At 41.7% G+C, this 23,567-nt stretch overlaps 1 protein-coding gene across 1 annotated transcript in view; it reads right to left on the bottom strand.

Annotated features, from left to right (window-relative positions):
- The window catches only part of LOC106565282 (protein phosphatase EYA2), a 74,341-nt gene extending 51,019 nt beyond the window's left edge, over positions 1-23,322 (bottom strand). Inside the window, exon 1 of the mRNA XM_014132221.3 lies at positions 22,925-23,322. The gene's annotated coding sequence lies outside the window, so the exon portion shown is untranslated. The remainder of the gene's footprint in view (positions 1-22,924) is intronic.
- Between the last annotated feature and the right edge of the window lie 245 nt (positions 23,323-23,567).

Here is a 23,567-nt window from a genome sequence, read left to right as displayed (position 1 = left end):
TGACAACTCATGTAAAATATACTGTGTCTGTAAAATGTATATACTGTACGTTCAGAACTTTTGTGAAACTGCACAGTTAAAAGTATATGGCAAATACAAATCAAACTGGATGGAAATCAGAAATAGATGAGAAAGGTTTAGGGTAGAGGAAGGACAGGACTAAAAACAAACAAAATATAACTATTGCAAAATACTGTAGATTGTGTCCATAAAATCTATATAGTATGTAAAAGCTGGAAGCAGAAGCCTAATTGTTGTTGTTCATTACTTTACTCTAATTAGGGGAAGGTTGGTAGGGTTAGTGGAAAATATATATATATATATGTGACCCGTTTCAGGAAACTAGGCATATGTCACGGTTCACTACTCTTTTTTCAAATCAAAATGCGTTTTTTTTGGCAGAAATGCCTTCTGGACCATGTGAACTTTCATGTGCCTTAATAACAAACTTGTATGCCATCTGTAAATACTAATAAAATTGTTAAATTACGAGCCTAGATGGTTTAGCCACAAAACAGTGAGCAACGTTCCCGCTCGCCATGATTGGCTGAGATAATGAGTGAAAGCACCTGTCTCTGGATTACATCTTCAAACCAAGGGCAACCATGGCATCTGTGACAGGGAGAGGCATCCAACCATGATGTATACGGGTTCCCAAGTGGCACAGCGGTCTAAGGCACTGCATCTCAGAGCAAGAGGCTTCACTATAGTCCCTGGTTTGAATCCAGACTATATCACATCCGGATGTGATTGGGAGTCCCATAGGCCGGTGCACAATTGGCCCAGTGTCGTCCGGGGTAGGCTGTCATTGTAAATAAAAATTTGTTCTTAACTGACTTGCCTAGTAAACTAAAGGTTCAAAATGAACAATTAAAAATACGGGTAAGATAGGCTAGTTACCCAGTAACTAGAATATGCATATACTTATTATATATGGATAGAAAACACCCTAAAGTTTCTAAAACGGTTTGAATGGTGTCTGTGAGTATAACAGAACTCAAATGGCAGGTCAAAACCTGAGAGATTCCTTTACAGGAAGTGGCCTGTCTGACCATTTCTGGAACTTCTTTGCCATCTCTATCTTTTACTAAGGATCTCTGCTCTAACGTGACACTTCCTACGTCGTCCATAGGCGCTCAGAGCCCGGGAAAAACCTGAATGTCGTCATCCCAGCCCCAGGCTGAAACACATTATCGCCTTTCTCAAGTGGCCGATCAAGGGACTCTGGGCTTAGGCGCGTGACCTGGCCGCCCCCGTCTTTGTGATTTTTTCCTCTGTTTGCCGAATGGAGATTCCCGGTCGGAATATTATCGCTTTTCTACGAGAAAAATGGCATAAAAATTGATTTTAAACAGCGGTTGACATGCTTCGAAGTACAGTAATGGAATATTTAGAATTTTTTTTGTCACGAATTGCGCCATGCGCGCGACCCTTCTTTACCATTTCGGATAGTGTCTGGAACGCACGAACAAAACGCCGCTATTCGGATATAACGATGGATTATTTTGGACCAAACCAACATTTGTTATTGAAGTAGCAGTCCTGGGAGTGCATTCTGACGAAGACAACAAAGGTAATGAAACTTTTGTAATAGTAAATCGGAGTTTGATCAGGGCTAAACTTGGTCGGTGTCTAAATGGCTAGCCGTGATGGCTGGGCTATCTACTGAGAATATTGCAAAATGTGCTTTCACCGAAAAGCTATTTTAAAATCGGACATATCGAGTGCATAGAGGAGTTCTGTATCTATAATTCTTAAAATAATTGTTATGTTTTTTGTGAACGTTTATCGTGAGTAATTTAGTAAATTCACCGGATGTTTGCGGGGGGTATGCTAGTTCTGAACGTCACATGCTAATGTAAAAAGCTGGTTTTTGATATAAATATGAACTTGATTGAACAAAACATGCATGCATTGTATAACATAATGTCCTAGGGTTGTCATCTGATGAAGATCATCAAAGGTTAGTGCTGCATTTAGCTGTGGTTTTGTTTTTTGTGACATTATATGCTAGCTTGAAAAATGGGTGTCTAATTATTTCTGGCTTGGTACTCTGCTGACATAATCTAATGTTTTGCTTTCGCTGTAAAGCCTTTTTGAAATCGGACAGTGTGGTTAGATAAAGGAGAGTCTTGTCTTTAAAATGCTGTGAAATAGTCATATGTTTGAAAAATTGAAGTTTTTGTATTTTTGAGGAATTTGTAATTCGCGCCATGCCTATCATTGGATATTGGAGCAGGTGTTCCGCTAGCGGAACGTCTAGATGTAAGAGGTTAACAAAAGACTCCACTATGCAAGTAACCATTTCGGGTGCGTTCGTAAATTCAGTTTGGCCATCTACTCCGATGAGCACTCTCATCTGAGTGTGCCAGAGCGCAGAATAACTGATGAATTACGAATGCTCAACATCCGTTGAATATGACCGGGGTCAGTAAACGGTGGCAAAGAATCGTAATTAAATTGTTGCCAGCAGCACATTTACAGTCACCAACGCTCTGGATAACATAAAAACAGCCTTACCAAAGTAAAATGGTCAGAGTGGGGTGTTCTCTCATTTGTGTCAGGAAGTAGCTAGCGAACTAGCCAATGTTATCCAGTTAGCTTGGGTGTTTGACTGCCGTTGAGAGGTGCAGAATACTCGGATCAACCCTACACATCGGCCAGAGTGTCCAGTCTGCGCTCTGAACGCTCCGAGAGTGAAACGCTCTCAGACAATCTGAAAGCACAGTTGCAGTCACCAACGCTAACCAGCTCTGCTAGGGAGAGTAATGTTCAGTGAGCTGTTCTCTCATTTGTGTCTGGAAGTAGCTAGCAAGTTAGCCAGTTAGCTTGGGTGCTTCACTGCTGTTGTTAGTACAGAACGCTCGGATCAACCCTTAAAGAGATGGGTCGGACTAAAGCTTAAGAGGGTGTGAACCAAAACCTTCAAAGGCCATTTTCTCAAAAGTGAGGTTACAAGTGTATCAACTTTCATAGCAGAATTACTTTCCCATTGTTCCGTAAATGCAGTGTATGATATACCACTTTGGCTCTGCTTTTATCCAAACACAATTTCAAGTCTTTCTACATAAGACTGAATCAAGGCGGTCGGTCACATATACTGTATATATTTGTATATATGTATCTGTATTTATATGTAGGTATTATACACTGCTCAAAAAAATAAAGGGAACACTAAAATAACACATCCTAGATCTGAATGAATGAAATAATCTTATTAAATACTTTTATCTTTACATAGTTGAATGTGCTGACAACAAAATCACACAAAAATAATCAATGGAAATCCAATTTATCAACCCATGGAGGTCTGGATTTGGAGTCACACTCAAAATTAAAGTGGAAAACCACACTACAGGCTGATCCAACTTTGATGTAATGTCCTTAAAACAAGTCAAAATGAGGCTCAGTAGTGTGTGTGGCCTCCACGTGCCTGTATGACCTCCCTACAATGCCTGGGCATGCTCCTGATGAGGTGGCGGATGGTCTCCTGAGGGATCTCCTCCCAGACCTGGACTACAGCATCCGCCAACTCCTAGACAGTCTGTGGTGCAACGTGGCGTTGGTGGATGGAGCGAGACATGATGTCCCAGATGTGCTCAATTGGTTTCAGGTCTGGGGAACGGGCGGGCCAGTCCATAGCATCAATGCCTTCCTCTTGCAGGAACTGCTGACACACTCCAGCCACATGAGGTCTAGCATTGTCTTGCATTAGGAGGAACCCAGGGCCAACCGCACCAGCATATGGTCTCACAAGGGGTCTGAGGATCTCATCTCGGTACCTAATGGCAGTCAGGCTACCTCTGGCGAGCACATGGAGGGCTGTGCGGCCCCCCAAAGAAATGCCACCCCACACCATGACTCACCCACCGCCAAACCGGTCATGCTGGAGGATGTTGCAGGCAGCAGAACGTTCTCCACGGCGTCTCCAGACTGTCACGTCTGTCACATGTGCTCAGTGTGAACCTGCTTTCATCTGTGAAGAGCACAGGGCGCCAGTGGCGAATTTGCCAATCTTGGTGTTCTCTGGCAAATGCCAAACGTCCTGCACGGTGTTGGGCTGTAAGCACAACCCCCACCTGTGGACGTCGGGCCCTCATACCACCCTCATGGAGTCTGTTTCTGACCGTTTGAGCAGACACATGCACATTTGTGGCCTGCTGGAGGTCATTTTGCAGGGCTCTGGCAGTGCTCCTCCTTGCACAAAGGCGGAGGTAGCGGTCCTGTTGCTGTGTTGTTGCCCTCCTACGGCCTCCTCCACGTCTCCTGATGTACTGGCCTGTCTCCTGGTAGCGCCTCCATGCTCTGGACACTACGCTGACAGACACAGCAAACCTTCTTGCCACAGCTCGCATTGATGTGCCATCCTGGATGAGCTGTACTACCTGAGCCACTTGTGTGGGTTGTAGACTCCGTCTCATGCTACCACTAGAGTGAAAGCAACGCCAGCATTCAAAAGTGACCAAAACATCAGCCAGGAAGCATAGGAACTGAGAAGTGGTCTGTGGTTAACACCTGCAGAACCACTCCTTTATTGGGGGTGTCTTGCTAATTGCCTATAATTTCCACCTGTTGTCTATTCCATTTGCACAACAGCATGTGAAATTTATTGTCAATCAGTGTTGCTTCCTAAGTGGACAGTTTGATTTCACAGAAGTGTGATTGACTTGGAGTTACATTGTGTTGTTTAAGTGTTCCCTTTATTTTTTTGAGCAGTATATATTATATATATATATAATAGAAAACAGAAATATGTGTGAGAACATTCCAGAAGAACAACCATCTCTGCAGCACTCCACCAATCAGGACTTTATGGTAGAGTGACCAGACGGAAGCCACTCCTCAGTTAGGCACATGACAGCCCGCTTGGAATTTGCCAAAAGGCACATAAAGACTCTTAGACCATGAGAAACAAGAATCTCTGGTCTGATGAAACCAAGATTGAACTCTTTGGCGTGAATGCCAAGCGTCACGTCTGGAGGAAACCATCATGCTGTGGGGATGTTTTTCAGCGGCAGGGACAGGGAGACAAAGGCAAAGATTAACAGAGCAATGTACAGAGAGATCCTTAATGAAAACCTGCTCCAGAGCGCTCACAACCTCAGACTGGGGCGAAGGTTCACCTTCCAACAGGACAACAATCCTAAGCACACAAAAGGTCTGTAAAGGGTCTGAATAGTTATGTAAATGTGATGTTTCAGTTTTTTATTTTTAATAAATCAGAAAAATCTTTAACAAATAACTGTTTTTGCTTTGTCATTATGGGGTATTGTGTGTAGATTGATGAGAAACATTTTAACATTTAATATACATATATATATATATATATATATATACACACACACACAGCGCCTTCAGAAAGAATTCAGACCCCTTGACTTTTTCCAAATGTTGTTTTGTTACAGCCTTATTCTAAAATTGATTAAATGTATATATGTTTTGTATATTAAATTGTATATATGTATATATGTACACACACTACCGTTCAAAGGTTTGGGGTCACTTAGAAATGTCCTTGTTTTTGAAAGAAAAGCACATTTTTTGTCAATTTTAAATAACATCAAATTGATCAGAAATAAAGTGTAGATATTGTTAATGTTGTAAATGACTATTGTAGCTGGAAACGGCAGATTTTTTTATGGAATATCTACGTAGGCGTACAGAGGCCCATTATCAACACCCATCACTCCTGCAGCTGTAGACCCATACCAAATCTTTTCAGTCGTGCCAGCGAGGTTTTGTCGTGCCCTCTTCACGACTGTCTTGGTGTGCTTGGACCATGTTAGTTTGTGGGTGATGTGGACACCAAGGAACTTGAAGCTCTCAACCTGCTCCACTGCAGCCCCATCGATGAGAATGGGGGCGTGCTCGGTCCTCTTTTTCCTGTAGTCCACAATCATCTCCTTTGTCTTGATCACGTTGAGGGAGAGGTTGTTGCCCTGGCACCACACGGCCAGGTCTCTGACCTCCTCCCTATAGGCTGTATCGTTGTTGTCGGTGATCAGGCCTACCACAGTTGTGTCTTCGGCAAATTAAATGATGGTGTTGGAGTCGTGCCAGGTCGCGCAGTCATGAGTGAACAGGGAGTACAGGAGGGAACTGAGCATGCACCCCTGAGGGGCCCCTGTGTTGAGGATCAGCGTGGCGGATGTGTTGTTACCTACCCTTACCACCTGGGGGCGGCCCGTCAGGAAGTCCAGGATCCAGTTGCAGAGGGAGGTGTTTAGTCCCAGGGACCTTAGCTTATTGATGAGCTTTGAGGGCACTATGGTGTTGAACGCTGAGCTGTAGTCAATTTATAGCATTCTCACATAGGTGTTCCTTTTGTCCAGGTGGGAAAGGGCAGTGTGGAGTGCAATGGAGGTTGCATCATCTGTGGATCTGTTGGGCAGGTATGCAAATTGGAGTGGGTTTAGGGTTTCTGGGATAATGGTGTTGATGTGAGCCATGACCAGCATTTCAAAGCACTTCATGGCTACAGACGTGATTGCTACGGGTCGGTAGTCATTTAGGCAGGTTACCTTAGTATTCTTGGGCACAGGGACTATGGTGGTCTGCTTAAAACATGTTGGTATTACAGACTCAGACAGGGAGAGGTTGAAAATGTCAGTGAAGACACTTGCCAGTTGGTCAGCGCATGCTCGCAGTACACGTCCTGGTAATCCATCTGGCCCTGCGGCCTTGTGAATGTTGACCTGCTTAACCTGTTGGGTCTAGGGGGCAGCATTTGCACGTCTGGATAAAAAAAATGTACCCGATTTAATCTGGTTACTAATCCTACCCAGTAACTAGAATATGCATATACTTATTATATATGGATAGAAAACACTCTAAAGTTTCCAAAACTGTTTGAATGGTGTCTGTGAGTATAACAGAACTCATTTGGCAGGCAAAACCCTGAGACATTTTCTGACAGGAAGTGGATACCTGATGTGTTGTATTGACTTTAAACCTATCCCATTGAAAAACACAGGGGTTTAGGAATATTTTGGCACTTCCTATTGCTTCCACTAGATGTCACCAGCCTTTACAAAGTGTTTTGAGTCTTCTGGAGGGAGATCTGACCGAACAAGAGCCATGGAACGATGATGTCCATTTAGACACCTGGCGCGCGAGTTCATGTTGGGTACCCTCGTTCCAATACGTTATAAAAGAGTATGCATTCGTCCACCTTGAATATTATTCATGTTCTGGTTAAAAAAGGCCCTAATGATTTATGCTATACAACGTTTGACATGTTTGAACGAACGGAAATATATTTTTTCCCCTCGTTCATGACGAGAAGTCCGGCTGGCTTACATCGTGCTAACGAGACGGAGATTTTTGGACATAAATGATGAGCTTTTTTGAACAAAACTACATTCGTTATGGACCTGTGATACCTGGAAGTGACATCTGATGAAGAGAATCAAAGGTAATGGATTATTTACATAGTATTTTCGATTTTAGATCTCCCCAACATGACGTCTAGTCTGTATCGCAATGCGTATTTTTGTGATTTCCCAGTAAGGTTATTTTTAAATCTGGCAAGTTGATTGCGTTCAAGAGATGTAAATCTATAATTCTTTAAATGACAATATAATATTTTACCAATGTTTTCTAATTTTAATTATTTAATTTGTTACGCTGACTTGACTGCCGGTTATTGGAGGGAAACGATTTCCTCAACATCAATGCCATAGTAAAACGCTGTTTTTGGATATAAATATGAACTTGATAGAACTAAAAATGCATGCATTGTCTAACATAATGTCCTAGGAGTGTCATCTGATGGAGATTGTAAAAGGTTAGTGCATCATTTTAGCTGGTTTTATGGTTTTGGTGACCCTGTCTTTGACTTGACAAAACATTACACACAACTCTTGTAAATGTACTGTCCTAACATACTCTAAATTTATGCTTTCGCCGTAAAACCTTTTTGAAATCGTAAAACGTGGTTAGATTAAGGAGATGTTTATCTTTCAAATGGTGTAAAATAGTTGTATTTTTGAAAAATTTGAATTTTGACATTTATTTGGATTCAAATTTGCCGCTCTTGAAATGCACCTGCTGTTGATGGAGTGCACCACGGGTGGCACGCTAGCGTCCCACCTAGCCCCAAGAGGTTAAAGGTCTTACTCACATCGGCTGCGGAGAGCGTGATCACACAGTCTTCCGGAACAGCTGGTGCTCTCATGCATGTTTTAGTGTTATTTGCCTCAAAGCGAGCATAGAAGTAGTTTAGCTCATCTGATAGGCTTATGTCACTGGGCAGCTCTCGGCTGTGCTTCCTTTTGCAGTCTGTAATGGTTTGCAAGCCCTGCCACATCCGACCAGCATCAGAGCCGGTGTAGTACGATTTGATCTTGATGCTTTGCCTGTTTGATGGTTCGTCGGAGGGCATAGCGGAATTTCTTATAAGCTTCTGTGTTAGAGTCCCACTCCTTGAACGTGGCAGCTCTAGCCTTTAGCTCAGTGCGGATGCTGCCTGTGCTTCTGGTTGGGGTATGTACGTACGGTCACTGTGGGGACGACGTCATCAATGCACCTATTGATGAAGCAAATGACTGATGTGGTGTACTCCTCAATACCATCCGAGGAATCCTGGAACATATTCCAGTCTGTGCTAACAAAACAGTCCTGTAGCTTAGCATCTGCTTCCTCTGACCACTTTTTTATTGATCTAGTCACTGGTGCTTCCTGCTTTAATTTTAGCTTGTAGGCAGGAATCAGGAGGATAGAATTATGGTCAGATTTGCCAAATGGAGGGCAAGGGAGAGCTTTGTATGCGTCTCTGTGTGTGGGGTATAGGTGGTCCAGAGTTATTTTTCCTCTGGTTGCACATTTAACATGCTGATAGAAATTTGGTAAAACGGATTTAAGTTTCCCTGCATTAAAGTCCCCGGCTACTAGGAGCACCACCTCTGGTGAGCGTTTTCTTTTTTGCTTATTGCAGAATATTGCTCATTCAGTGCTGTCTTAGTGCCAGCCTCTGACTGTGGTGGTATGTAAACAGCTACAAAGAATACAGCTGAAAACTCTCTCGGTAGGTAGTGTGGTCTAAAGCTTATCATGAGATACTCTACCTCAGGTGAGTAATAGCTCGAGACTTCCTTAGATATTGTGCACCAGCTGTTGTTTACAAAAATACATAGATCGCCGCCCCTTGTCTTACCAGACACCGATGTTCTATCCTGCCGGTACATCGTATAACCAGCCAGCTGTATGTTGATGTTGTCGTCGTTCAGCCACGACTCCGTGAAGCATAAGATGTACAGTTTTTAATATCCCATTGGTTGTTATATCTGCCGCGGAACTCATCAATTTTATTGTCCAAAGATTGCACGTTTGCAAGCAGAATGGAGGGAAGTGGGGATTTATTTGATCGCCTACAAATTCTCAGGATGCAGCCCGACCTTCACCCCCTCTTTCCCCGCCTCCTCTTCAAACAGATCACAGGGATCGGGGCCTGTTCCAGAGGAAGTAGTGTATCCTTCACATCGGGCTCATCAGAGTCGTGAAAGGAAAAAGAGGATTCTGCTAGTCCGTGGTGAGTAATCGCAGTCCTGATGTCTAGACGTTATTTTTGGTCATAAGAGACGGTAGGTAAATAACTTAAACAATAAGTTACAAACAACGCAAATAAACGAACAAAAAAACACAATCAAATGGGGGCACGTAAAACATCTGCTATCCTCTCGGACGTCATCTTAACAGTTGGAGCATCAGTGTTTTGGGTTCAATTACTGGCTCAAAATGGCCAGAAACAAATAACTTTCTTCTGAAACTCGTCAGTCTATTCTTGTTCTGAGAAATGAAGGCTATTCTATGTGAGAAATTGCCAAGAAACTGAAGATATCGTACAATGCTATGTACTACTCCCTTCACAGAACAGCGCAAACTGGCTCTAACCAGAATAGAAAGAGGAGTGGGAGGCCCTGGTGCAAAACTGAGCAAGAGGACAAGTACATTAGTGTTAAGTTTGAGTAACAGACGCCTCACAAGTCCTCAACTGGCAGCTTCATTAAATAGTACCCGCAAAACACCAATCTCAACATCAACCGTGAAGAGGCGACTCCAGGATGCTGGCCTTCTAGGCAGAGTTGCAAAGAAAAAGCCATATCTCAGACTGGCCAATAAAAATAAAAGATTAAGATGGGCAAAAGAACAGATACTGGACAGAGGAAGATTGGAAAAAAGTGTTATGGACAGACTCATCTAAGTTTGAGGTGTTCAGATCACAAAGAAGAACATTCATGAGATGCAGAAAAAAATGAAAAGATGCTGGAGGAGTGCTTGACGCCATCTGTCAAGCATGGTGGAGGCGATGTGATGGTCTGGGGGTGCTTTGGTGGTGCTAAAGTTGGAGATTTGTACAGGGTAAAAGGGATCTTGAAGAAGGAAGGCTATGACTCCATTTTGCAACGCCATGCCATACCCTGTGGACGGCGCTTAATTGGAGCCAATTTTCTCATACAACAGGACAATGACCCAAATCACAGCTGCAAACTATGCAAGAACTATTTAGGGAAGAAGCAGTCAGCTGGTATTCTGTTTATAAAAGAGTGGCCAGCACAGTCACCGGATCTCAACCCTATTGAGCTGTTGTGGGAGCAGCTTGACCGTATGGTACGTAAGAAGTGCCCATCAAGCCAATCCAACTTGTGGGAGGTGCTTCAGGAAGCATGAGGTGAAATCTCTTCAGATTACCTCAACAAATTGACAACTAGAATGCCAAAGGTCTGCAAGGCTGTAATTGCTGCAAATGAAGGATTCTTTGACGAAAGCAAAGTTTGAAGGACACAATTATTGTTTCAATTAAAAATCATTCTTTATAACCTTGTCAACGTCTTCACTATATTTCCTACTCATTTTGCAACTCATTTCATGTATGTTTTCATTGAAAACAATGACATTTCTAAGTCACCCCAAACGTTTGAACGGTAGTGTTTATATACAGTACCAGTCAAAAGTTTGGACACACCTACTCATTCAAAGGTTTTTCTTTATTTTTACTATTTTCCACATTGTAGAATAATAGTGAAGACATCAAAACTATGAAATAACACATATGGAATCAAAAAAGTGTTAAACAAATCAAAATATATTTAGATTTTAGATTCTTCAAAGCAGCCACCCTTTGCCTTGATGACAGCTTTGCACACTTTTGTCTGTTCGTAAATTCAGAGCACACACTGGACGCTCTGGCCGATGAGTAGGGTTGATTCGATCGTTCTCACCTCCCAACGGTAGTCAAGCACCCAAGCTAACATTGGCTAGCTTGCTTGCTACTTCCTGACACAAATGAGAGAACACCCCACTCTGACCATTTTACTTGCCCTTTCAGAGCTGTTTTCATGTTATCCAGAGCATTGGAGACTGTAACTGTGCTGCTGGCAACAATTTAATTACGTTTTTTTGCCAACGTTTACTGACACCGGCCATATTCAACGGATGTTGAGTGTTCGTAATTCATCAGTTATTCTGCACTCTGGCACACTCAGATGAGTGCTCATCGGAGTAGATGGCAAAACTGAATTTACGAACGCACCCGAAATGGTTACTTGCATAGTGGAGTCTTTTGTTAAGACGTACTGTTGACTAACTCCATTCTGTACAAATTTGCACATCCACAGCATTCAAACGAGACTGCAATGAAAACTAATGGGACTGTAGCGACTGTGTTGGCATCAAAAATCTGGAGCTTGAACTACGTTTCTATTCAAGCGTTGATTGACATGGTAATGGCCCGATAGTTTTTGAGAAAAGTTGAAAAAACTGACCCCTCCGACGCTGTACGTTAAATTGTGAAGTGACGTAACGTACACCATGCATAATGCAACTCATTCTGTGTGGTAGAGCCTCTCTCCACGAGGTGTAGCGCTTCTCGCGCAGATTAAAAACAAGACAGGGACAGGGTAAGGGGGATACCTAGTCAACTGTACAACTGAATGCATTCATTTTTTGTGTCATCACTGCAAGCCATCATGACTCTCAAAAGCCGCGACAGCTGCTGTTTACTTCTGAAGATAACTTTAGCGCCGCCCTAAAAACCTGATTCAAATTCTACACAAACCTTCAAATAGGTATGTAATGACACATTATATGAACTCTTTATAGTGTTTATTTTCATTTTAGATGTGATAAGTTGGACAGATCGGGTGAAAAAAGACATTTCCCCACACAGCTTATCTGCCCCTTTCTCTATCACGCAGCAGGTTTCGCTTCTCCACCCAACATTTTCAAAAAGACCCGACGGAGCTGATTGCCTTCTTCAATCATACAGAGACGGGCAGCATGAAGGTCTCGTCAGTGATTTTGCTGGAAAGGGGAAAAACTGTGCTTTACAATGGTATTCATATTACAGTTGACCTGGAAGTATTACGTATTTTGGGTGCAAAAATAAGGTAAATTGTACATTACAGCGACCTGAACGCACAAACAAAACGGAGGTATTTGGACATAAATATTGATTATTTGGAACAAAAACAACATTTCTTGTGAAAGTAGCAGTCCTGGGAGTGGATTGTGACGAAGATCAGCAAAGGTAATACAATATTTCTAATACTAATTCTGAGTTTAGTTTGCCCCGAACTTGGCGGGTGTCACAATAGCTCGCCGCGAATACATTTTCTGAACATCACACGCCAATGTAAAAATCTGTTTTTGGATATAAATATGAACTTGATTGAACAAAACATACATGTATTGTATATCATAATGTCCTAGGAGTGTCATCTGATGAAGATCATCAAAGGTTAGTGCTTCATTTAGCTGTGTTTTGGGTTTTATTGACATATATGCTTGCTTGGAAAATGGCGTTGTTATTTTGGTCTATGTACTCTCCTAACATAATGTAATGTTTTGCTTTTGCTGTAAAGCCTTTTTGAAATCGGACAATGTGGTTAGATTAACGAGAGTCTTATCTTTAAAATGGTGTAAAATAGTTGATTGTTTGAGAAAATTGAATTGTGGTATTTTAGTTGTTTTTGTATTTCGCGCCATGCGATTCCATTGGCTGTTGGCTAGGTGTTCCGCTGTCCACAACAGGCTAGACTATCTTACCCGTGGTCTGAAATCGGAGTAGATAGCCAGGGCGAATTTACCAGCTAGTACGTCTATCAACAGTTGTTGCAGTGACATTCTATTGAAATGGATACTTGAATAGTGGAGTCTTTTGTTAAGACATGTAGCTAGCTAGCTAGCTAAACAATTAACCATAATCCCAACTCATGACATTACTACCCTGCATGAATCTGCAGGTAGCTAACCAACCAGATTCAATGTTAGCTAGCTAACACTACGCTATAACTAGCCAAGCAATGTCTCTGAGATAAGAATAATAACATCATATAGGTAACGTTAGCTAGCGAGCCAGCCAGCCAACGTTAGCTCACTAACAGTACACTTTAACTGGAAATTAAGCCACTTTCTGTCAAAATTTGAAATGTGTAATATCTGAAAATGTAGCTAGCTAGACTATCTTACCCGTATACATCATGGATGGACGCGTCTCCTGTCGGATGCCATGGTTGCCCTTAGTTTGAAGATGTAATCCAGAGACAGGTGTTTTTTCCATCTCCTTAGCTATCATACTCGAATTCCACTGATTTCAAAACTCGGTCCTCCAGAAAGTGGAGAGCAACGCTTATGCATTTTTCCTACGCAATACATTTTTTTTAAAGCCGCGTTAGACAGGATTACGTAGACATACTGACCAGCTCAAATAGGCAGACCAATCCAAACTCATCTCTCGGCATGTCCAGCCCACTCATTATCTCAGCCAATCATGGCTAGCGGGAAGGTTGCTTACTTTTTCAGTGTCTAAACCAACTTCACTCGTAATTTAACAATTTTATTCGTATTTACAAATGGCATACAAGTTTGTAATTAAGGCACATGAAAGTTCACATGTTCGAGAAGGCATTTCTGCTAAAAAACGCATTTTGATAAAAAAAGGTTTACGTTCAAACGGCTCTCCTGTGAAGTAGTAACCCACGACATACGCCTAGTTTCCTGAAACGGTTCACAAATGTGGAATAAGTAAAGTCAAGGGGTATAAATACTTTGTTAAGGCACTGTATGTATATATATATAGTAGACTGATGTCACTGGACAGGGAAGCCGCGAGGCTGGATAGACACATTGAAGCATATACTGTAAGAAAGGTGACACTTTAGTTTACAACTCCATTTCACCTGGTATCTTCCCGGTATTTTCAGAGAAAGTATTTGGTAACTATGAGTACTTTTTGGTGCTTACTTCAAAAAAGTATACATTATTTGAGCCAAACTACTTGCATAAAATGATTCATAACGGTGCTTGTTTGAATTGAATCCTAAAGTCATTATTATGTCCTAAAGTGCTTGTTTGAATTGAATCCTAAAGTCATTATTATGTCTTAAAGTCATTATTATGTCATACTGAGTCATTACCATTCTATTATATAATTTCTCAGTAAACACCAGATAAACATTAGGGATAAAATAATAACCAGAAACAATGACTAGAAGCCTTAGCAGTGAATCATCATGCCCAAATCTGACCTCTTCCAGTCAGCTGATTCGTAAGCCTAAAAAGTAATCCCACCACACAGTACAAGGAAAACACACTTGTTGACTCACGGTTGTACAAAGAGGATATAATACTAAGCAGTACGCACTTCATAGCAGACCGACCATGCTAGTGGGGAATTGAACATGGGAAAGTAAACGGTGACAGCCCCGTCCAAGCCCCCTGACTTCCCCTCTCATCCCTGTGATGTGCAGGGTGCTTCCTGGTAGAGTCCAGAGGAGCCGAGCAGCGGAGCAAAAGGGCATGGGAACACGAGGAGATCTGGACGGTTCCAATTGAAACCGAAGATAAAACAAACCTCAACAGGGCCACGGCCCCATTGGCCTCGGTCGGCCTTGGTTCACCTTCCGACTTCATTTTTGCAAGAGCTGGCTTTTTTTCACGGATATCGGATTCTGGTGCATTGAATGACGTGTTGCATCATACATATATCTATCTCTCTGACGTTTGGAATGACAATGGATGATATTTCTAAATTGTCCTTCAGAATGATTCATTGCCTGAATAAATGAAAGTGTGGTTACTTTTGTTTTAAAAATGTGTATGTACAGTATATCCTAAGGTACTATACTAAAATATGCATCTAGTCTAGCCTGAAAAAATGTGTGTGTGCGTGTCCTTTCATGCATCCATCCATGCATGAATGCATGGGTGGATTAGTGTGTGTGTGCACGTGTGTCTGTACGTGTGTGCCAGTGTGATGGATGGCAGGCAAGTCGCACAATGGCAATGACCTCTAAATGAGCTGACCTCTCCCTGCAGCATAATGGCTCCATGTGACATGCATTACAAGGTGGAGAAGGTGACTGAATACCTCTTAATGACACCATATGGACCTCCACCTGGAACCCTAAATTCGGCCCCACTGACTGCCTGGGGGTACTGAATACACTGTCTCACACAGACAGACCCCCGCTCTCTCTTCAACAAAGGTCCCTGAACAAGACTTCAGTATTGTCGTCCTGCCATGGCTAAACAGACTCCGTTCTGGACGTTAGTGCCATCTGCCAGTAATAACCTCTATGACCTTGTGTCTACCCTTTGGCACAGAACTACAGAGCAATTAGATAGAAAAAACACTAAGAACAGTAAAGAATAGTACATAGAGATAAGCCTATCTGAAAATATGTACTGTAATAAGTCAGGTGTGCATCATCTAGGTAGTCTACAGTACATTAGGGAGTAATTGGGCATCAATACTTATTTTAACTAGAGAGGTGCGTACAAGCAATAAGGTAATGTTCAGCTGAGACAACATAATCACGGAGAGTTTACAAAGTGTACTGTAGTGGGTATGCCATTGCTAAGGGAGTCATATAAACACAACACAAAACTGTCATTCCCAAACAATCCTCTCAGGCTCTGCATAGCCAAACCACATACAGACTAGAGTAGAATAAGCAGAGTACAGTAGAACACGATAGAATAGAACACAATAGAATATAATAGAACACAATAGAATAGAACAGAAAATTACCATTATTATTCACACAGGAAACTTTCCACATGGACACTCAAATGTAATTCTATATATTATACCCTAGGAACTGACACACACACACACACACACACACACACGCGCTCACTGGGCCTGTCCCCATTCAGAGCACACAGAGCCTGCGGCTTCACCCCGTCTGCAGCCTTTGAACCGCATGGCTCGTAAATAAGGCTGCCTGCCACACTTGTGTGTGTGTGTGTGTGTGTGTGTGTGTGCATGCCGGCGCATGTGTGTGTCTGTGTGTCTGAGACTGTGAGCAGATGTGAGGGGCGATTAGAGTCCAGTAATGGGCTCCTGAGAGAGAAGACTCTTACACAGGGATGACCTCAGAGCCCAGGGATTTCATTAACACTAGAACACTGAACACACACAAACACACACACTAGAACAGAGCCCCCCCCCCCCCCCCCCCCCATGGCGGGGATGCCCCCCGCCATGGGGGGGGGGGCTCTGTTCTAGTGTGTGTGTTTGTGTGTGTTCAGTGATGGTTGTCTCATGGTTGTCTCATAGCAGACTTGCTAATTACACTAGCAAAGATTATCTGACTTTTGACAGAATCAACTTTTTAAAAAGATTGTTCACCTCTTAAAAGAGAATTTCAATGACTTGTTGACTTAACTGGCAAAAAAAAAAGGTTAAATAAATAAATGTGCAGCATTCACGATGATTCAAGTTATTTTGAATTGAATTCCAGGAGCAGGGATTAGGACTGGGGAAACTAGGGTACACATCTAGGTACAGATCTAGGATAATATTAACCATTAGTGGGGAAGCACAAACATTACCCAAGACCAGTGTCCCCCCCCATGGCGGGGGGCTCTGTTCTAGTGTGTGTGTTTGTGTGTGTTCAGTAGGAGGAAGTAGCCCCTATACACTGGTCTTGGGTAATGTTTGTGCTTCCCCACTAATGGTTAATATTATCCTAGATCTGTACCTAGATGTGTACCCTAGTTTCCCCAGTCCTAATCCCTGCTCCTGGAATTCAATTCAAAATAACTTGAATCATCATGAATGCTGCACATTTATTTATTTAACCTTTTTTTTTTGCCAGTTAAGTCAACAAGTCATTGAAATTCTCTTTTAAGAGGTGAACAATCTTTTTAAAAAGTTGATTCTGTCAGATGGTCAGATAATCTTTGCTAGTGTAATTAGCAAGTCTGCTATGAGACAACCATCACTGTTCGTGTGGGGTAGGACATTCAGAAAGATGAAAGTGTTAATGACAACAATATTAATGGGATGTGTTTATTGATTCATGTGTTCATTGATTGAACCATATGATCAGGACAAGCAAATAAATACATATAGGCCACCTTTATGGCTCAAAATCATCTCCTGTTTTGGAAAACCTGCTCCACATGTCCACGGATACAGCTGAGTGGAGCAAGCCAAGCCAAGTCAGGCTATGTGTGAGGTGAGGGAGTTTTAAGTTAATTTCCGAGCTTGAATTTGCCTCAGTAATGTACTATCAAACTGACTAGGCCTATGCTGATAGTTGCAGGAAAGACAAAGATTCCTAACTGAAAGAAACATCTAAATAAAAGCATAACAAATAATATGAAATGGCCAATAATACTGAAATAATCTAAAAAAAAATGAAATAATGAACCCAGGGATAAATGTGAGAAACGTACTCAACTCAAACAAGCTGCTACTATGCTCCATTGTCCATCAAAACAACAAATTAACCAATAAAATTCTATTTAACATTCAAAAGAAAAGAGAAAATGGCAATTAAGTGGCTTTGAGCTCATAAAAGGTCCCTCCCTCTCGTACCTGTTGCCATTTGTGTATGTGTGTATGTGTGTCTGTGTGCGTGTGCACGTTCGTGCGTGTGTAACACTAGCTGAGAGACTTGGTGGCCTTTTCCTTTCCACTTGGCGGACTCCAACCAACAAGCCTGCTTTTATGCCAGCTGCACGGGGGTCTGCACCCCCCTACCCAGCGTAACCGAGCCGCCTTTCATTCAATCAAGCTACCATGGATCTCTCTCCCTCTTTTATCTATGTCTCATTCCCTCTCTCTCTCTGTCTGTCCTTATCCCCCCCACTCTCTTGCTATCTATCTACCCCTAATACAGCCCCTTCCACCTCTACCACCCCCCCACCCACCCCCACCATCTCTTGCCCAGAATCAGTGCCCCGGAACAAGGGTCAGGGAGAGGGACAGCTGGCAGACCTACCGGACGCCCCCTTAAAAACGAGGTGTGGGCCAGAGCGGTGGGTGACCCCAGTCAGATGGTGGTCTGCTCTCAGGTAAAACATCTGGTTTACTGATGGGAGGGTGGGTAGGCACACACACACAGTCAGGCATACATGCATGCAAAAAGCAGGCAGGCAGGCAGGCACCTAGGAACACACACACAGACTGAGCAGGCCTCTTTATTAGTCATTTGGACAAAAAGCGCTGCCCTCCACCCTTTCCCCTCTGTCTACACAGTCAATGACAACGCCCGCCCTAGTTGCCAGCAGCTGCCCAGAGCTCACCAGCACACACACAAACACACACACACACACACACACACACACTGGAGCGAAGCATACAGCCATTACCCAAAGACGTGGCAACATTAGCTAGTGCCTGGCTGAATGATTTACCTGTAGTTTACTTGACGTGACAGAACTTGCCATTCCACCACATTAGGAGTAACAGCTAAATTACTCTCTGTAGGGGAAACTCATCAGTTTAAACTTAAGATCTGAATGTGTTTTTTTCCCATGGTAAACAGCCCAGTGCAACTGAATGTAATAACACAGGTGTCAATGATACAGCTACTGTATAAAAACGAATAATGATTTATGTATTTTAGCTAGGTCATAATTCCCGATACAGAGCAGAATATGTGAATATCCTCAAATCTGGAGTTAGGCTCTAGTGGAAATTGTGAAAGAGTAATGCAACAGGTGTGAACAGGTTGAACACAATAGCATGGTGTGTTTGTGTGTGTGTCCTCTCTCCTGGTCTGCCTCCCAAGGTGTTCTGTAGAATTTATAGGAATTGTGTGTGTGTTCCTTATGTGAATACCTAGGATAGGATCAAGTAATCCTTCTAACCCCCCCCCCCCCCCCCCTAAAAGATTTAGATGCACTATTGTAAAGAGGTTGTTCCACTGGATATCATAAGGTGAATGCACCAATTTGTAAGGTGCTCTGGATGACTTAAATGTAAATGTGCGTGGTGTGTGTGCATGTTGTGTGTGTGTGTGTGTGTGTTTCTGCATGCATATGTGTGTGTGTGTGGGGGGGGGGGGGGGGGGGGTAATATGGAAGCTTCTCCACAAACTGCTCAAGCAGAGCCAATGAGACCCACCCTCTCCTTCATATCTCCCTTCCTCATTTCACCACATTCACTCAGTGTTCCCTCCTCACACTCCCCATATTCATCCAACACAATAGATCCATTTACTCGTGGTAATCAAGGATTACAGTAAACCTGTATTGCATTCACCTCTCTCTCTAAAGCCTAAATTAAATGGTAATTGTAGGGGTTATTGGGTAAATGGTCACTGCAAAGAGACAGTGAGACACGGAGGTATGAGGTTTTGATAACTATGAGATTATTATGAGACATTATAAGGGGGTCGTATGCTTATGATAAGTCTTATAATGCATTATTTCTGCATCATCAGGCAATATAATTGCAAGCTTTAAGTAAAGTGTTACTAAGGTTTTAAAGGAGAACAATCATCTGATTTTACAATTAGAATAGGAATAGATATATTTAAAACCCAAGAAACAATTTCCTTCAATGTTTTATTTCAAACGCTGTTCTCGTTCTAATTATTCATTGTGGAATCTAAAGTCATAGTTCCACAGACGGACGTTGTGGTCAGAGTTCTTTGGTTGCAGCCTATGGAACGAAGGCTTAAATCCAGAGGCGTATTGTTGATGGAAAGTTTACACACAGTTCAGTTCAATGCTTTGACGGAGTTGCATTAAACCTGCCTCGTGATTTAAAATGTGTTTTTAGAGGAAATAAATTGATAAGTGAATGTGACCAAAACAGCTGCATGTTACATTTAGCTTGCTGCTTTTATGGCCATTAGCTGTCCCCAGTGAACAGAATATAAATACAGTATGAACTACTAAATAAATATTAAGACATCTGGGTTGAGGGTTAACAACCAAAACAGTGAGATGCTGCTATAATTTAAATCATTTGATTATTGAGAACCCTATTGAAACAGTGTGAAATGCTTTGCATTTGATGAACAGTGAATAGAAGAGAATACTATATTCTGGTCGACAGATTGATTTAGCAAATAAAGTGAAGTTCACTAGTCCTTTTGAAAACACCATCTTTTGACTTATTCAGGATATCTGCATGTGCTGCTTTAGTGCACACACTTAGGACAGTCCCAAGCCATTGCATTTATCCCGAGTGGATCAATTGCATTTATCCCGAGTGGCTCTATTGAACAGAGGATTGGTTGACCATACAGGCTGAGTCCCAGAATTCAAGCCCCCTGACTCCCAGTGAGAGACAAATGTGCTAGCTGTGAAATAATGAAATTAGTGGAGATAAAGTCAGGAAGAGCAGAGCTTCCTATGAAAATATGTATAATTCCACAAACTTTTGGCTACAGAGGAGTTTTGAATTAATTTGTGTTTTCTTAAGAGGGGGTGCCTCGCGGTACAGGATGGGAAATTCTCCTCGATCCAGGACTTTGGGCTCCTGCTTATTCACTATTTATTAGACTCAAGTAATAGGAACCATGAAGGGAGAGGGTCCCGCGAAGCAGAAGGCCATTCCAAAAATGGGGCCTAATATCATTAAGATACGAAACAGAGTGTTAAATCAAACACACCCCAGTACACACTGCCTTCGGTATGTGGTCCACTTTTTTTAATTTTCCCAGATGTTGTTTGTGTGTGTAGAAATTCAGATATGGAGCAAGTTCCTGATCATTTATATTCAGTTGTATATATTATATTCAGCATTGATACAAAAAATATACTGCTTGAGCTGATATTTTCTCCGCAAGTATATTTCAGATAACTAATTGACTTGGACGAGAGGTGATAAGTCAAAGATTTTTTATAAAATTGGGGAAAATAGTTGATATGAGGCATATTTTACTAGATTTAATACTTGGTTGTTTGCTGAAATACAAAATGGTGGGTTGCAGTCTTTCTGCCCATTCAGTTACATGAAAAATGTAAAATTCTGATGGATTTGCTCAAAACTTTGTAATCGGTTAGAAACAAAACTAATACTCTTCCTGGGTCTACACCACATGCATATATATGAATTAGGGCATAATTGAGTACAATTTCAGCCAAAGCAGCTGAATAATTGTATCTTCAGTTAACTGATTAAGTTAGGCCTACTAGTGTGAAGCACTAGATTATATTCATTTTAAATAAAATAAGGGTATGTAATAGCGTTCTTATTTTTCTGATGGAAAGATAGGCATATTTGATCACCTCAACAAGTCAAGTAAATGTAATATCCATATGCAAGCAATGACTGAACATTTGCCACATGCACTATTAAGTGTGGATCAAGATGTCAATGGAACCATTGTCTGCATTTCTCAGACACCGAATAATGGTTTTGTTATTTTTTGTGCTGAGAGCAAGAAGGAGAGATCCAGACATGGCTACTTCTGACTGAAGCTCTCATGATCTACGAGTGTTTAAAGGTATTTGGAATGGCTACCAAAACACAGGAGGCGATTTTAGATTGGAGCTATGAAGGGGTCCTTGAGAAATATGAATACCCGTCTTTGAAAAATGCTTAGCGTGGTTCCCTTAAATGACTTAATTAGGTTCCTGGCGAGGAAAGGGCCTCCGTGATTTAGGTGTAATCTTCAGTACTTAGGCCAAGAACAAGTGTTGAAAGGATTCAACTGCCACTAAGGAAAACAAAGAACTTTAAGGAAAAGTAGGACAGAATGGTAAACTCCCCCAACATTCCCCGTAGTACACAGACAGACACTTTACTCAAACACACACACACACACACACACACACACACACACACACACACACACAAAAAAAATATACGTGATTTAGAATAACTGTGAAATTAACTGTGAAATGTATATTTTTCTAAACTTACAAGGCAGTAACTGGACAACTCAAACCAAGTTATGTTGCCTTAAACTGTAATTGCTGCCATAGAGTAAAAAGGCAACGTTAGGTAATATATTATGGGTGCATGTAAAAGTTGGATTCCCTGGAAACTTAACTGTAGCCTATAATATAATGTACAATGGCGCAATGGGTATTGTATGCAATATGCATAGAAGTATATTGATCATAACTCATAGATCATAGCTATTGTTTTATATTATAATATTTGGCTGTCAAGTAACGTTAGGCCTTTACCTGCAGTGCAATATATTTCAGTTTTAAATTAGGAAAATATAGATTACTGTACATAGGCTACTCATTGGAAATAGGATTGAAATGTTTTTGAAATTGTCTGATGGGCTACTTCATTAAATGCATAGTAATTTGCTGTAATTCCATTCCAATTTAACTAGAGTAAATAAAAATGCTAAAAATTGCTGATTGGAGTTGATTTAAAAATACAATAGGCACAAGCGCAAACCCATATTATCGTTACATTATGTAATATACTAATGCTGATATGGCATTGCCTCGCTAAAGTATTGTTTGTATAGTTTATTATAGTGTACTATGACAACAACAAAAACAATACAGGCCTACTTTAAGTTAAATTGAAACTTGTTCTGTAGCATTGTAGCCTGACCTATAGGCCTACAGATAATTCAAGCGCTCATAAAAATCGTTTAATTCCACACATAATGAACACATGCTATAACACCTTTTCTGAACAGGCAATAAGACTTTTGAAAAGCAGCATGACATGATACATTCAATCATATGCTATTAATCCACTTACCATGATTTGTGTCTAGGTCAGGAAAAATAAAATGCCGGTATTTTTTTCAACAGTGTTGTCTCTCCATATCACGTAGTGTGTTCAACACTCTAGAGCAAAACGTCTTCCACAGATGAAACTGGAACGCTCAATGGTCAAGCTGAAGTCACAGCACGTCTTTTCTCACTGTCTATGCATATATCTTCTTCAAAGTGATGACTGTAGATTTTAGAATTGTATGCGCAGTTCGTTTGGACTTCTTGAATCGTTCGTGTATGGTCGAATAACCCGAAATGGCAGCTATCATCCAAATCTAAATGTACGTTTTCATCCAAAACATTGCGCCGTTTCTCGTATAGTGTCATATACACCTTCTGGAGCGTGTTTGCTTTGACGCTGGTAGGGAAGTGATGTTATGCAAATAGAAAAATCTTGGTTCCTCCTCCTGAGGGTGTTCTCAATACCCCACGAGCCGAGTGCTGTACAGTGCATTTGTGTGTGTGTGTGTGTGTGTGTGTGAGTGTGAGTGTGAGTGTGATCCCCGCGCGCGACCGTGCGTGTTCCATTACGCAGGAGTTGCTTTCAATTGACTCTCTTTATTCTTCAGTTAACAAAATAGCTCAAGCAGAGTTGAGCTCTTCCTTTATCTCTTTATCTCACATTT

Source organism: Salmo salar, chromosome 12 (genome assembly GCF_965601325.2).
Source record: "Salmo salar chromosome 12, fSalSal1, whole genome shotgun sequence".
Classification (NCBI taxonomy): domain Eukaryota; kingdom Metazoa; phylum Chordata; class Actinopteri; order Salmoniformes; family Salmonidae; genus Salmo; species Salmo salar.
This window is presented reverse-complemented; position numbering and strand designations above follow the sequence as displayed.